This window comes from Prunus mume, linkage group LG1 (genome assembly GCF_029339155.1).
Source record: "Prunus mume cultivar Tortuosa linkage group LG1, ASM2933915v1, whole genome shotgun sequence".
Lineage (NCBI taxonomy): Eukaryota > Viridiplantae > Streptophyta > Magnoliopsida > Rosales > Rosaceae > Prunus > Prunus mume.
This window is the reverse complement of record NC_142698.1, coordinates 2,138,045-2,154,227: the sequence shown is the minus strand read 5'-3', so window position 1 is coordinate 2,154,227 and position 16,183 is coordinate 2,138,045. Positions and strand designations below refer to the sequence as shown.

Below are 16,183 nucleotides of genomic sequence, written 5' to 3'. Positions count from 1 at the left end.
TAAATCAAATAGAAGCTTGCATGCTTCTCCTCTCTTATTATCCAATGTAATTTCTATCTCCCTTGAAATGTAATTCCCTTAAGGCCCATTGGGCTTTGAGTTTCCTATTCTAAGTAGTTATGTAGCTGGGAAGATGGAGGCCCAAAAAGAAGACAAAGAAGAAAAAAATATTACTTTGGGATTTTAAGAATTGTCTTGGGTCCAATGCCCACCAACCACAAATATTTAAAAGTAGTTAAAATGCGTAATTAAAATCAATCACCTGCCAAAAACTTAGATTCAACATCTTGGCTCGATGTTGAATCGATACTTAGAAGTCCATAATCATCCATGAGCCCATAGACAACTATTTAACCATACTTAAGGAATGCAAAAGCATTGTGTTAATAGTAACACATATTCCCAAAATCTAAAATAAAATAGTTTTATGAAATTGATTTGAAGTTTTTTGAAAAAAAACTAAATAGTGGGAGTATAATGTAACTATTAATATGTTTCATGGGGTAATAGTTGTCCTTGGACAATATGTTGTCACATTGATTAAATTGTTTAAATAAGATTAAAAGATGAGACCCAAAACTCCCTCAATCAATTGATGAACATTAAGTCGATAAACAAAAGACATTTTGTATGTCCTTTGTGTGGTCTTCCACCATTGTGAATTCCAAATAGGCATTACCCTTGCAAATAAAGGCTTGCCTCAGATATAGGGGGCCCAAAACGCATAGTACTCATGTTTAAGAGGAATCCATTTCATGCATTTGATGTTCTAAAGATAAGGACAAACATGGCCAACATTCTATTATGAAGAGGCTTGTGTTTGAAAACCCTATACTAAGCAAGCATGGTGGGCTAAGACTTAACTAGTACAATGGGATTTCATGATAATATTCGGGAGTTCACTTTTGCTAGAGGCCAAATGAAATAGTTAATCACATCAGGTTGTGAAAAGGCAAGCACATCTTCTCTTTATTCTCCGTAGAATCCTTAGATCCTATTATGGTGCGGTGATCCGGATGATAGGAGCCTCCCATTCCACTAAGAATTTTAACCAAAACTCTCGAATTCCATCTTGAGGGATATGGAATTTGCCAAAAATAGTGGGAGGTACCAATTGACTTAAGGACCCGAGTCAATGGTAAATCTAAAATCAATCTAACACTAAGATATATGTATTTGTAGATATGTTTGGAACTGCATTCTCCAAAATCCTGGACAAGCATTGTCTAGAGGGCAACAACTTTCCAACATGGTATCGCAATATCAAGATATCATGGCTATTGAAAATATTGTGTATGTACTAGAGCAAGCTCATGGCTCGTGTTGGGTAATCACATCAAGATGTTAAAAGGCAAGTGCCTTCTCTTTATTATCCGTAGAATCCTTAGATCCTATTATGGTGCGGTAATTCGGATAATAGGGAGTCTCCCGTCCCACTAAGAGTTTTAACCAAAACTCTCGGATTCCATCTTGAGGGATATGAAATTTGTCAAAAATAGTGGGAGGTACCAATTGACTTAAAGACCTGAGTCAATGGTAAATCTAAAATCAATCTAAAACTTAGCTATATGTAGTTGTAGATATGTCTGGAACCTCATTCGCCAAAACCCTAGACAAGCATTGTCTAGAGGGATACAACTTTCCAACATGGTACTTCAATCTCAAGATATTCACGACTATTGGAAAGATTGCGTATGTACTAGAGCAAACTCCTGACATAGAGCATCCTGGTGAAGATTCTTTAGAAGAAGTTCATGCTATGTATGACAAGCATATGGATGATGACTGCCAAGCCAAGTGCTACATTCTGGCTTCCTTGAATGAGGAGCTCCAAAGAGAGAATGAGAATATGATCCATGATGCTGACATGATATTTCATCTTCGAGAGCTTTATAGAGAAGGCACATGCAACATACGCTTCAGCACTGTGAGTGAGCTTATGAGAACCAAAATGGTCAAGGGAGCACCAGTTCACCAACATGGACTTAAGATGATTGGACTCATTGAGCAGCTGGAAATTCTTGACAGTCTATTGGATGCTAGTCTGGCCACCAACATCTTCCTTGCATCTCTTTCTGATTCCTTCTCCCAGTTTGTCATGAACTACAATACGGGGAAGATGGAGCACACTCTCTCAGATCTATTGAATATGTGTGTGATTACTGAAAAGACCTTCAAGAAGGAAGGAGGATATGGAACAATAGCTATTTTTAAGAAGGGATCAACTTCTTCTGCTAAGCCTAATTAGAAAAGTAAAGGTAAATTTAAGGCCAACAAGAAGAATAAGGGGAACCTTGCTCTCAAACCCAAGGGAGGCATCAAGAAGAAGTAGCAGGAAGAAGACAAATAGGTGAAAGGACCATGTTTCCATTGTGGGAAAGTTGGACATTGGAAGAGGAACTGCCGGGCTTACTTAGCTAGCCAGATGGACAATAGAGTTGAAGGTACAGTTCACTTTGCCAGTAAATTCTAAACAAATGTTTATACCTTACTTGAATCTAACAAATGATCTATTGTAGGTCATGTTGCTGTAGAAGTAGGGAACAAGTAGGAAGCTCATGGAGGAGGAAGCGTTCTAGGATTTGGAATCGGCAAGCATGTTTTCTTTTGTTTATGGAGGTTTTCAAAACCTATGAACTTATTTAGTTTATTTGTTTTTTGATGTATAAAGTACTTATTTGCTATCGTCATGTTTTAGAAGATAGCTTTATGGTTTGTTTGACATAACCACTAGTTTGCTTTATATATGACTATTCATATCATGATAATATGATGCATGACCTTAATACGCTTTTGTGGGATGAATGTATGAAAATATTCTTATATTGTTTAGAATATTGAGATGTGATTCTATTTAAGAATCAAAGTATTAGATAAATCTAATAACAAATAATGATTTCTAAAATGTTTAGATTTCACAATCTAGATAATTCATAGGATAAGTAATGTGTGGTTCTTTAAAAGGTTCCAATTCTTGCCTATGAGTTGCATCTAAAGATTGAGAAATCCAAATACTCTAAAAGTTTGGAACTAGAATAGAAATCATATAACTTGTATACGATATATCTAAGTACTAATGGAATTGTTTCCACTGTCTTTTCTATAGCATTCACCGATGTTCACTCTCGGTTGGACTAAAGCCTAGTTCAAAATCCAAAAGATTTAGGATTTCAAGAAAACGAAGAAAAGGGAAATATGTAGAGAGCCTCAACAATCTTTTAAGTGTTATAAAGGGTTAATGCTTGAACAAGAAATCTTTTAAAAGGTCAAAGAGCTTTAAAACATCTCAATGAATGAACTTTATCACAAAGGATAAATAAAGTATAATCTTTTATGATAAGTCATTAAAATTTCTCCTCACGTCATACCCCAAAGGATAACAATATTGAAAGGTCAAATTGAACAAAAATGAGAGTTAAATTTTTTTGTCTCAAACGTAAAGTTTAGAACCTTATAATTTGATAAATGAATCTTGTGGGACATCCTAGATCACCTGAAGGATATCATATCTATTAAAGAAGTTAATAGATACTTGTTGCAAAACAAGTAAAATGAATGATTGCAAACCACAAGTGAATCATCAAACAAAGTGACAATTCAATTCCCTTTTATCGACTCACCACATTTTAAAACTCCAAGAAGTTGATCAATGGTATGATACACCAACTATATAGCAATGGTGAAAGTTAAAAAGTAATTTTCTTGATCATAATGAAATCATATGATGACATAAGTATGAACTTCAATCAATGAGCTTGATTATTTATATAAGATGAATAAACATCCAAGACAAACAATATCTTGAAGAAGCTTTTTAGAAATGACTATATTCCAAAAGGAAAACTGGGAGCCAGTTCATGGTCAAAAGGAGAATTGCCCTCACCTAGTGAGATCGTCTTCAAAAGAAATCTAAAAGGAAAGAAAATGAAAAGTTCATATGCTTATCAATAAGTATGTGATCATATATGATATGACCAAGATACTGCAAAACGAAGTTGCACTTAATACAAGCGTATATTAAGGATGACATTGTAATATCCTAGGATCAGAACCTTGGATAACTAATAAAGTATGTCTTTTGGGTTATAAGAACACAAATAGACAAAAGGCAAAATAAGCGAAGATAGCTAGTATTAGAGTATCATAGTGGAAGCATACATCTAAATGAACTCTAATTGGATCCTAATTCCTATAAAATAGGAACACACTATAGAAAGTTATTCTAGATAATCTTGGACGTTGTATCATTAAATGGTTCACGACCAAGAGCTGCACATATCTATGCAACAGAAGTTGATATGTCAACACCCTTTAAAAGTAAATCTCCTTTATAGGAGTAATTCCTACCATGAAAGATCAATACTCTTAAAGTAAGAGAAATTCTCAAGGGGCAAGAACTCAAGCCGAGGAACTCAAGTCTCATCAGGCATCCAAAATTTAGAGAAGACGTTATATAAATGAGCTAGTAACTCATGACGTTGATCATCTCTAAGTTGTAAAGAAAGTTGATATAACATAGATCACAAAAGCCTAGAACACATCGACTATGGCTTGATAAGCATCTCAAGTTCAAACACATTGTGTGGTTGATTGGCTTTACGTGCAAATAGGAGACTGTTAGTTATATGTTGTAGAAATCAATATAAAAATGGAATATTCTAAGGATATAATATAATATAATTAATATAATCAAAGGGATTTGAATGTTACTCTAAGATACATAATGTACATAAAATAACAACTCCATGAATAAAGATATGAATGGAAAGCAATCTAAAGAAGTTAGATTCACAAGACCTTTCCATCATAATAATATCGAATCCTAAACTGTTCCTAGTCATAGGATCACAAATTGGACAATGGTAATCTGCAAATACTGGTACAGACTATGTCTACTCAATTGGGAGGATGACTAGTCTCAAGTCATTTGTATAGAGACACTGAGACAGGTGTGTAGCTGCTTTATAGAGATGGAGTTCACTGAATGCGATCAACTTAAGAATTCTTGTATGGAAGTCTTACTCACAAGTGTCAAACAAAGAATGGGTTGTTTGTCTTTGAGAGCACCATACAGTCGTATTAAAAGGATGTGACTTAAAAGTGTTCCTCATGATACTCAGCACATGCACAGAGGCATATGAATGTATAACAAGGAATCTCTACTCTTAGTAAGAAGAGAGAACACTATAAAGATATGATTCGTTGAATCTTTGGCCAAAATACATGATGAGAATTGAAACAAGAATGTTTGCAAATTACATCCAAGAGAATCATATAACCTAAAGATTTCATGTCAGGGATTTGACACGAGTTAACCATATCCCAACATGACATAGAGTATTGTGATAGAGAAAGATCGAATTCCATCGTAATTACAAACTGACTAGGTTCTCTAGATGGATTATGTTTAGCTTGGGTAGCCATGACATATTGCTATGTGGCACTCATGTTTCGTAGAAGCTTTGTAAGACTAATTACAATTAGCCTTCGTCAATAGGGAGAATTGTATACAGGGATACAATTCACATTCGATTTAGAAGTAATCATTCTTACCCACAGCCTCGTTAATTAGAACCTACACTACTACAAAAAGTGAAAAAGACGACCAGAAAAACACGACGGTCTAAGTGAAAACCGTCGTTGTTTTTTAAAAGACGACGGTTTTATAAAACCGCCGTGTAATAACACATTAGACAACTAAAAAATGGAGTTTCAAATGGCTGTTCATAAAACACGACGTACTTAATTTAAAAACCGACGTCTTATTGAAATAGGATTTTCAAGAGGTAAAATCATAGCCAACAAATAACGGCGGAAGTTATGAACCGACCGACGTAGAAAGTAAAGATGACGGTTTCAAAAAAAGCCGTCGTTTTTACCCGGAAATTAACACGACCAAGTTTTCATATAAGGCGCCGTATAATTACAAATAAATCCACGGCGGTAAAATACAAAATACCGCCGTATTAAATTAATGTACAACTACGGCAAAGGTAAATATAACGACGTCTTTCTCGTATTTCTACGACGACATCTTTAAATCTTACCAAGTTGGGGTTTTCATATAACGACGTATTATAGAATTTAACGTCGTATTTGTCCACTTTATACGTCATACATTATATTTAAACCGTCGTCTGAATAAGAATTTTTTAACAATTTATTTCTTGGATTTTGTTATCCTACGTCGGTAGATCTACTTAACGACAAGAATTGAAATAACCACGACGGTTTATATAGAAAACCGCCGACATAATCAGATTATTCTGAGATCACAAGGGTTAGGAAATCTTACAAGATGGAACTCTGTTGCTCATCATAATCTTACCAGAAGACAATATTTTAGAGGTTAATGATGTATGTGTATTTGTGTCTTTGAGATACACAAAGCGCACATACACATTAACATCAAAAATATACGAAATTTGACGACGGCACCTCAGTTGCAATCGGAGAGACAATTTTTGGAAGTTGATGATATGTAATGCGTTTGTGTATCTACACAAGCGCACGCACACATCAACATCCAAACAATTGCCTCCTAAAATTTCAGCGGCAGCCACAGATTTGCAATCAGAGAGACAATTTTTTGGAAGTGAATGATGCGTGTGCGTTTGTGTATCTACACAAACGCACACACACATTCACATCCAAACAATTGCCTCCTAAAACTTCACGACGGCAGCCACAGATTTGCAATCAGAGAGACAATTTATTGAAAATTGGTGATTTGTAATCAGATTTGCAATCAGCCACAGATAACCAACATTCAAACAATTGCCTCCTAAGAGATGAGGTGAGACAGAGAAAGGGACAAGAAGAAGTTGAAACCTAATCGAATACTAAAACTGAAAGAACCCGTGGAAAAAAACCCTATTTATAATTAAAAAACCAAATCCACGTCGGTTATATTACACATAACGACGTTTAACAAAAATAATCCTCGTCGGTAACAAATACATTACGTCGTTTTATTCTTACTTAAGACGACAAGAAACAACGACGGTATAACAAAAACATCGTTGTTTTATATTTTTATTTGATTTAAATCAGTCACCTAAAAAGAAACTTTACAAATTCTAGAACATTAATTTCCTCGGGAAAAAAAACTATATCTATAAGGCACTGTTTTTGAAAAATAAACTATAAGAAAAAGGGGAAAAAATTATATTTATAATAAAAAAATAAAATCAATGTCGGTTATATTACACATAACGACGTTTAAAAACGAATCACGTCGTGAAAAAAATAATACGTTGTTTTAGTTTAGTGTTATCCACGTCGGTGTATTACAATAAAACGACGTATATTATAAAAATAAACGTCGTAAATTTAAAACAACCATCGTGTTAAATATTTCTACCATGACGCGAGATATTGAGTTATCGACTTTTATTTAGGAGTTTACTACGGCGGTACCTACAACACTACTGTCGTATTTATGTACCACGTCATAAGTTCAAATTAACGTCGTAGTTTGTCTATTAATACGTCGTCGTTCTATGTAAACCGCCGTCTTATTACTATGAAACGGTTTGTATACATATACAACTTTTCGTCTACCTGACTTACACATGCACTATTTCCAAACCCGAGAAAAAATTTCAATCTCCCAGAGAAAACTTTTCGTCTTTTTTCCTTGTCAGAGTATCTCATCGTCTTCCTCTTGTCTTCGTCATCGCCTCTGAACTTAAACACCAAAATCCGAGAGAAACTTTCATTCACGCAAAAGGTAAGCTTTCATTTCTCACTATTTTTGTTGCTATTTTGCATGCTCATACTATTTTTGTTTTGAAAATCTTTTTACCTTTTTTATGGCGAAAATCATTTTTATTCTTTCCAAGTTTGATAAAATACACAGAAAGAGAGGGAAAGTTTCAACTTTGAACACAACTAATTCAACTAAATAAGACGACGGTAGCTTTGTATTTACGTGGTTAAATATGTAGACCACGACGGTTCGTCGATCGTCCTAGCGTCGTCTTAAAATTGATCTAAGTTGTTTTTAAAATGACGGTCAATTTTTTATTTGCTTGTTTAGTTGCAGGTTTGATTTCTCTGAACCATGGTTTTCGTTTTTCCTAATTTGATAAAATACAGAGAGAAAGAAAGTAGGGTTTGGTATCTTATATAGACGACGGTATCTTATTATTGACGCCGTGTGAATGTTCATACCACGACGTTATACTAAGATACCGTCGTCTATAAAAAGATGCCAAAGCTTTTTTTCTTTGTATTTTATCAAATTAGGAAAAACAAAAACCATGTTTCAGAAGAAATTAAACCTGCAATCAAACATTCACAGAGAAAGAAAAATGTTTTTGTTTTCTTATAAATACGACGGTAGCTTATTATTCACGTCGTGTGAATATCTATAACACGACGTTATATTAATATTTACGTCGTTTTAATATGAATATCACGACGTCGTGTAAATATCGCCGTAATAAGTTCTTATTACGTCTTATTTAATATTGTTTCGTCGTTGTTTAAACATTTATATTGTTTCTTCTTTAAACATTTATTACATCTGATGTTATGTTATTACGTCGTGTAAAATCTTATCATACGTCGTAGTTTATAAATAACCGTCGTTTGTGTTCTAATTTTTTCCCGAAATATTTTCACTTGCGAGGTTTGTTTATTCTGTAACCATGGTTTCTCAAGACCAAAGTAAGTACTCTGGCTCCAAAAAAAATGGAGGTAAGGAGTTTGGAATGGTAACTCCTCAAGACAAGCCCTTGAAGAAAATGAAGTTTGTTTCATCTGCTGAGACAGAACCAAGCAGACGACAACAATTTCGAGGATTCAAAGTCAGGTCGAGGTATGAGCACAATGCCTCGTGTTGTGAAGAGAAAATTGCAGAAAATCAAGCCAGTTGTTGAGTACAATAAAAGGGGGAAAGGATGTGGCCCTGCACATCTTGAGATGCAGATCCTACATTGGTGTGTTGGCACGCTCAGAGTCCCACTTGTGGACAAGAAATGGGCTGAAATCCCCAATGATATAAAGGAGCAGATTTGGGAAGCCGTTGACATGGCTTTTGTGGTAGGTCAAGGGGGAAAGACCTCGGTGTTATCTTCTGCTGCCAAGAAATGGAAGGATTTCAAGTCTACACTGACGAGGCATTATATCCTTCCATACATCAAGGAGAGGAGAAATTAAGCCAACCTGAAGTATATAAATTCATAGAGAAAGCGAGAATGGGATGCCTTTGTAGCTTCAAGGTTATCCAAAGAATTTGAGTCTGTGCATTCTCAACATTCACAGATTAGGGAGAAACTTGAGTACAATCATCGATTGTCTCGAAAAGGATATGCTGGTTTGGAGGATCAATTGGAGGAAACCATGCAGGGTAGAAATTGATCGATCTACCTTATGGAAGAAAGCTAGACAGGACAAACATGGTAACATCCGGATCCAAAGGTGGCAGAGAAAGCAAAATTAATTGTAAGCCTACACACTCTGTTTTAAATTTTTATTAAACTGTGTATAATTCTTATTACGTCTTATGTTATATTTTTCTGTCATGTGAATGATTTTACTACGTCGAAATATTTTAAAAAACGTCGTGAAAGATCTAAAACTGGAATCACAACTCTGTTTTCTGTAATTATAGCATAAGACGTCGGTGGTTAATTTTTTTCGTCGTGTACGTCGAAATGTTTTCAAAAACGTCGTGAAAGATCTAAATCTGGAATCACAACTCTGTTTTCTATAATTACAGCAAAAGACGTCGGTGGTTTATTTATTGCGTCGTTTTAAACAACTAACCACGTCGGTTTTAATTAACGTCGTTATAAATATATTATAACGTCAATTTCTATATTGGTGCGTCGTGTGAAATTATATAATGCGTCGTTTGTTTATAAATAACCGTCGTGTGTTTTCTTGTGCTGACTTTTTTGTATGTCTTTGTTTTAGGATGAATTGCAAAAACAAGTGGCTGAAGGTAGTCTGAGTTTAACTGGCAGTAATGATGTGTTGACCGTTGGCTTTGGGTCCCGAGCATCCAGGGAGAGTAAGAGGGGTAGGTGCTGGGATTTCCCCTAGGCAATTCTTCAATTTACCTAGACCACAGAGGGTAAAGTTTGCTGATCAATTGAAGGAAAGTGTAAGAATTGTCCTTCAAGAAGAGACTAAGAAGATGGAAGCTAGAACCAAACAATTAGTAGAGGCTGAGAGGGAACATTTACTAAGTTCAGCTTTCCCACCTCATCCCCAATTTTGATCCAAGCATGCTTAAACCGAAAACTAGCCCCTGTCAAAACCAAGGTCTACAGCAAAGTCCCAAAAATCCAATGTCGATAAAGCAAGCTGTTCTGGGGCTGAAGGAGATCCCTATTTAGAGGATGATCTTGCCGAAATGGGGAACAGCAGGAAGAAACGGTAACATAATTGAACTTTGAATTCTCTGTTTTTTTAACATTAGACGTCGTTATTATGAATAAACCCGTCGTTTTAAAAACATACCATGACGATTTTATAAATAACCCGTCTTGTTTATTTAAATATCACGTCGTATTTAGTTTACTTGTTTTACACACCATTAGACGTCGTACTTTGTGGTTTTTAGACGACGGTTTTAGTCCTTAACGACGTAATATACAATTACCACGACGTTTATTATTTACCATCGTTTAATAATTTTAAGACGTCCATAATTCTTACATACCGTCTTAGGTTATGCCTTACCACGACGTTTTGGTTTAATTTTTTTACTCTCTGTACAATCTATCTTATATATATATATTTCTTTATTATTTAAAACAGAAATCTGGGGCTTTAGATAATCAAGATGAAGAGAAGAAAGAAGAAAATAAAGATGAACAGAAGATGGGAGAAAAAAAAGATGAAGGGAAGAAGGAAGAAAAAAAAGAGAAAAAAGATGAAGGCAAAAGGAAGACACAAATGATGAAGAGAAGAAAGAAGAAAAACAAGATGAAGAAAAGCATGACGAGGAGGTATATTCTCATAACTTTGCCTTTTTAATTTGTTTTTCACATTTCAGACGTCGATATTTTTCTTTAAACCGTCGTTTGTTTTCACATTAGACGTCGGAATTTATTTTCTACGACGTAATAAATTATCTAAAACAACGGTATTTAATTACCGTCGTTTAAATTATAATCAGACGACGTTTTTTAATTTAAACCGTCGTTTTTAATGAATTACCACGTCATTTTATTTTACTTTATTTCTTTAAACAGGGTAATGAAGTAGTTGATTATTCGAAGTGTGGAGGTGTCATCTTCCTTACAATCCCTTTGTGGTTATGTGGAAACTACACTAAAGCCACAGGGGAAGATCATGACCTTCAACATTGAGAAGGAGGTGTTTGGTGCAGATCGAAGTACCTTTGTCTTGCATGAAGATATTACACAGTTTGCAGGCATGGAAGAAATTGGGGCTACTGTGGTTGCAGTATATATGAGGTTTGTCCTAATCAAATATCAAACATTGTATCATAAGACGTCGGTTGTTTAATTATTGCGTCGTTTTGAACCACTAACCACGTCGTTCTTTTTTTACCGTCGTGATAAATTAGTTATCACGTCTGTTTCTATTTCAGTTCGTCGTGTGAAATTGTATAATACGTCGTTTGTGTATAAATAACCGTCGTTTGTTTTATATATTTAGGTGCTTATATGATCTTTTGAGAGAAGCAAATATGTGCAGCATGGTTGGCTTTATCGACCCTGCTCAAGTTAGTGCCAACGCTGGGTCACTAAGCGAGATCACGAATTGTAGCAGTCGACTTCAGAAAACAGATGGTGAACAGATTTTCATGATGCCTTACAATCCAGGGTTAGTCTCCTTAAAAGGATTTTGTTTGTATGATTTTCACTAATTGACTACTTATAAAACTGTTTAACTAATTCTGTGTCGTTTGAAACATCTAACCACGTCGGTTATTTATTTATTGAGTCGTTTGAAACAACTAACCACGTCGGTAGTTAATTATCGTCGTGATAAATTTATAATGACGTCGATGATTAAGTTATTACGTCGTGTGAAACTATATAATACGTCGGTTTTTATAAATAAACGTCGTTTTCCCTCTGGTGCTGACTTTTTATATTAACCGTCGTTTTTTATTTTATTTTTGTGCAGCCGTCATTGGGTCTTGCTGATTGTGAGGGCAAAGAGGGAAACCGTCTATTTTCTGGATCCTCTGCCTGGAAATCGTGTGGTTGATGAGGAGGGCAAAAACATCGTGAACAGTGCTTTAAAAATTTATAATTCCCACATAGGCAGACCAGGCCGTAAAGCACCAATTTGGAAAACTCTGCAGGCACACCAAAGCAACCCAGCAGTGTCGAATGCGGGTATTATATGATGCGCTTCATGAGGGACATCATCATGGATCCTTCCTTGGAGTTTGAGAAGAAGGTAAGAATAAAATTTTCAGAAACATTTTTTGTGGTTTTTTGTATTATCAACGACGGTCATTTAAAATTACCATCGTTGAATCGATAACTACGTCGGTTATGAAAAAAAACGTCGTCTGTGTCTGAATTTCTTTTTATTTTGTAAAGCTTAATAATCATTGTTTATGGATTGCAGTTTGCCAAGGGAAAAGATCAAGCGCCATACCCCCAAGCAGCCATTGATGAAGTCAGGAAAGAATGGGCAGAGTTTGTTTGCCTTCATATGGATTAGAGGATTTTTGGAACACTTGATATTTTTATATGTACTAATTTTGTCTATAATATATAATGTACAAATTTTGTCTATAATATACATCCTTTTTTTCCCTGAAAATTTGCTGAGGTTTTCATAATATAAAAGAAAAAACAAATTGCGTAACCGACGTGTAATAACTTTCCAACGACATAATTATGTAAAAAACCGACGTAAAATGATATTTAGACGTGATGGGACGTACATAAGACGTCGTTTTGATGACAATTTCGCCATGGTTTCGCTTTTAAACGACGTCCTTTTGAACAAGTAAGTCGTTTATTAGGGTTTAGGTTAATACCTTATAACGACGGTGATTAGGTCGTGGAATATGTATTTTACGTCAGATGGTGAAACATCCCCATGGTTTCTCTTTTAAACGACGTCCTTTTTACATGTGAGTCGTTTATTATTATTTACAACGTCGTGGTTTGTTGTTGATATAAGAATATTTTATTATTTTTAATTCAAAATTTTAAAAATAAATTTAAAATAAATTCAAAAAATTCAACTTCAACTCCTATGAAGTCATTGATATATTTTCTTCCCCCTAAAAGCCAAAAAAATGCAGTTTGTGTAATAAAAGATTAAAATGACCAACCTAAATAAAATTGTTTTGATGAGTCATAGCGTCACTTATATAGTTTGATGGTTTAGGGTTTAGGGTTTGGGGATTAGGGTTGTTATTTATTAGGGTTTATGGTTAAAGTATAATTTTTGGGGTTTAGGGTAATTTTTGGGGTTTAGGGTTTATGTTTGTTATTTATTAGTATGTAAAACCATAAAAAAATTTATAAAATTAAATTTTACAAATATATAATTTATGGTTTTAAAGTTTAGGGTATTACTTTTAACGACGGTGATTGAGTCGTGAAATATTGAGTTTACGTCGTATGGTGAAAAATCCGACGTCGTTTCTCTTTTAAATGACGTTTTGTTTACACGTGAGTCGTTTATTATTATTTACAACGTCGTTAGTTACTTAACCCCGCCGTGGTTTTTCATAGTTTTAATGCCTTTTTTGATTTTGCGTGGTACATAGTTTTACCACGACGTCCTTAATGTAATAAGCGTCATGTTTAATGTTAAATTTTAACGACGCGTGTTTTTTCGGTCGATGTTTTAAAAAGCGCGCTTTCTTAAAATATTCGCGGGACCTAAAATTTTCAGATTTGGCTCTTATTTTTATACTTCTAACCCTGAACCCTAAAATTTTCAGATTTCGCGCAACATAACATTTCGCTCTCTCACTTCATCTCTAATTCAAAGTTGGGCCAGGCTGTGTCAAATCCAATTTGGTCATAATCTGTGAGCTCTGCCAACTTGTAAGTACAAACCCTCTCTTCCCCTTGTAAATTCATTGAATCATATATTACGTTGTTTTGTTAAAGGGTTTTAGGTATATGTTTTGCGATCTGTTTAATTTTTTCTTGATCACTCTCTGTTATGTTGAATTGGGAATGGATTTCATTTTGTCGGATCTTTTAATCACTCTCTGTTATGTTGAATTGGGAATGGATTTATTGTTTTCATGCTTAGTATATGTTGGTTTCTTGCTTGGTTTCATGTCTATGTTGTGTTCTTAATAGGGTTTTGGGATCTTGAAAATAAACTGGATATCGACGCGTTTTCAGGCATACGACGACGATTTTTACTTTAAACCATCGTTTTATTACTTATACACGACGGTGTTATTTAACTACCGTCGTGGTTATAATTAGACGACGTAAAATTCGTCTATATATGTCAAATACGTCTGTTTTTGTTTAAAAACCGTCGTCTCTGTTGTATATTACTTGCTATTAGACTTTATATAATCTGCTATAGTGATGGTCATTGCTTGTCTTTTCACTTTATTATATATAATAGGGTATAGTGTCGGAGATGGATAAGTCATGGATGCACTCGGATAGAAGATCGAAGGCATATGAGTTAGGGGTGGAAGCATTTTTGAACTTTTCAGTAGAAAATCTTCTAACTACCACACATATCCGTTGTCCATGTGTTAAATGTGTTAATTTGAAATTGTTTGGGGTTGGAATTATAAGGGATCACTTATACTTTAATGGAGTTGACCAAAGCTATAAGAATTGGACATTTCACGGAGAACCTTGGGAAGCGACTACTAATGCTAGTAGAAATGTTGAAGAAGATGATGACCATAGTAGGTACAGTTTTGTGTCTGAAGAAATAGAGATGGATGATAATGATTTTGGTGATTTTGGATCTGATCCTTATGAGTTTGCCAATGTGATTGGGGATGGAGATCAACCATTGTACCCTGGTTGTAGAAAGTACACGAAGTTATCGGCATTAGTGAAGTTGTATAATTTGAAGGCAAAATATGGGATGAGTGATGTACATTTTACAGAATTATTGATACTTCAAGGCGATTTGCTTCCAGAAGGAAATACAATACCGGCCTCTATGTATGAGGCAAAAAGACTTTGTGTGCATTGGGGCTGAGTTATGAGAAAATGCACGCATGCCCCAATGATTGCATCTTGTATAGAAAGGAGTATGAGGATTTAACTCATTGTCCTAATCGTGGTATCTCAAGGTGGAAGGAAGGCAAAGATTCAATCTTGAAAGAGGATGTGCCAGTGAAGGTGGTGTGGTATTTTCCTCCAATTCCAAGGTTTAAAAGGATGTTTCGATCACATGAGACCGCTAAGAGTTTGACTTGGCATGCTGCTAGAAAATCAATTGACGGTTATATGTCTCATCCAGGGATTCCCCGTCTTGGAAACTTCTTGATGATAAATGGCCCGAGTTTGGTAATGAGCCGAGAAACTTGAGATTGGCTCTTTCATCTGATGGATTCAATCCCCACAGTTCTCTAAGTAGCAGATATAGTTGCTGGCCAGTTATCTTAGTTACATATAATCTCCCTCCATGGCTGTGCATGAAACGAAAGTTCATGATGTTGACCTTATTGATTTCCGGTCCTAAACAACCCGGAAATGATATAGATGTCTACTTGGAGCCTTTGATTGATGATTTAAAATCTTTGTGGGATGGGATTGGAGGAGTGTATGATGCACATAATGGAGAATACTTTACACTCAGAGCTGCATTAATGTGGACAATTAATGATTTCCCCGACTATGGAAACTTATCTGGTTGTGTTGTTAAAGGATATAAAGCTTGTCCAATATGCGGCGATGATACACCTAGTCACAGGTTGAAAAATGGCCACAAAATTTGTTACATTGGGCATAGAAAATGGTTACCGATCAATCATCCATATAGGAGGCAACGTGCAGCTTTTAATGGGAAACCTGAATATGGCACGCCTCCTGAGCCATTAACTTAGGAGAAGAAGTGCTGCATATGGTTGAAGATGGTGACAGAGTTTGTTGGAAGAAGAAATCAATATTCTTTGATCTCGAGTATTGGAAATACCTTCTGTGAGGCATGTCCTAGATGTTATGCACATTGAGAAGAATGTTTGCGATAGTATCATTGGTACATTGCTTTGGAGATCCTGGAAAAAATA

At 35.2% G+C, this 16,183-nt stretch overlaps 1 pseudogene; it reads left to right on the top strand.

Moving 5' to 3' along the window:
- Window positions 1–1,582: 1,582 nt before the first annotated feature.
- Window positions 1,583–2,551, top strand: LOC148920674 (uncharacterized; annotated as a pseudogene).
- The last annotated feature ends 13,632 nt before the right edge of the window (window positions 2,552–16,183 follow it).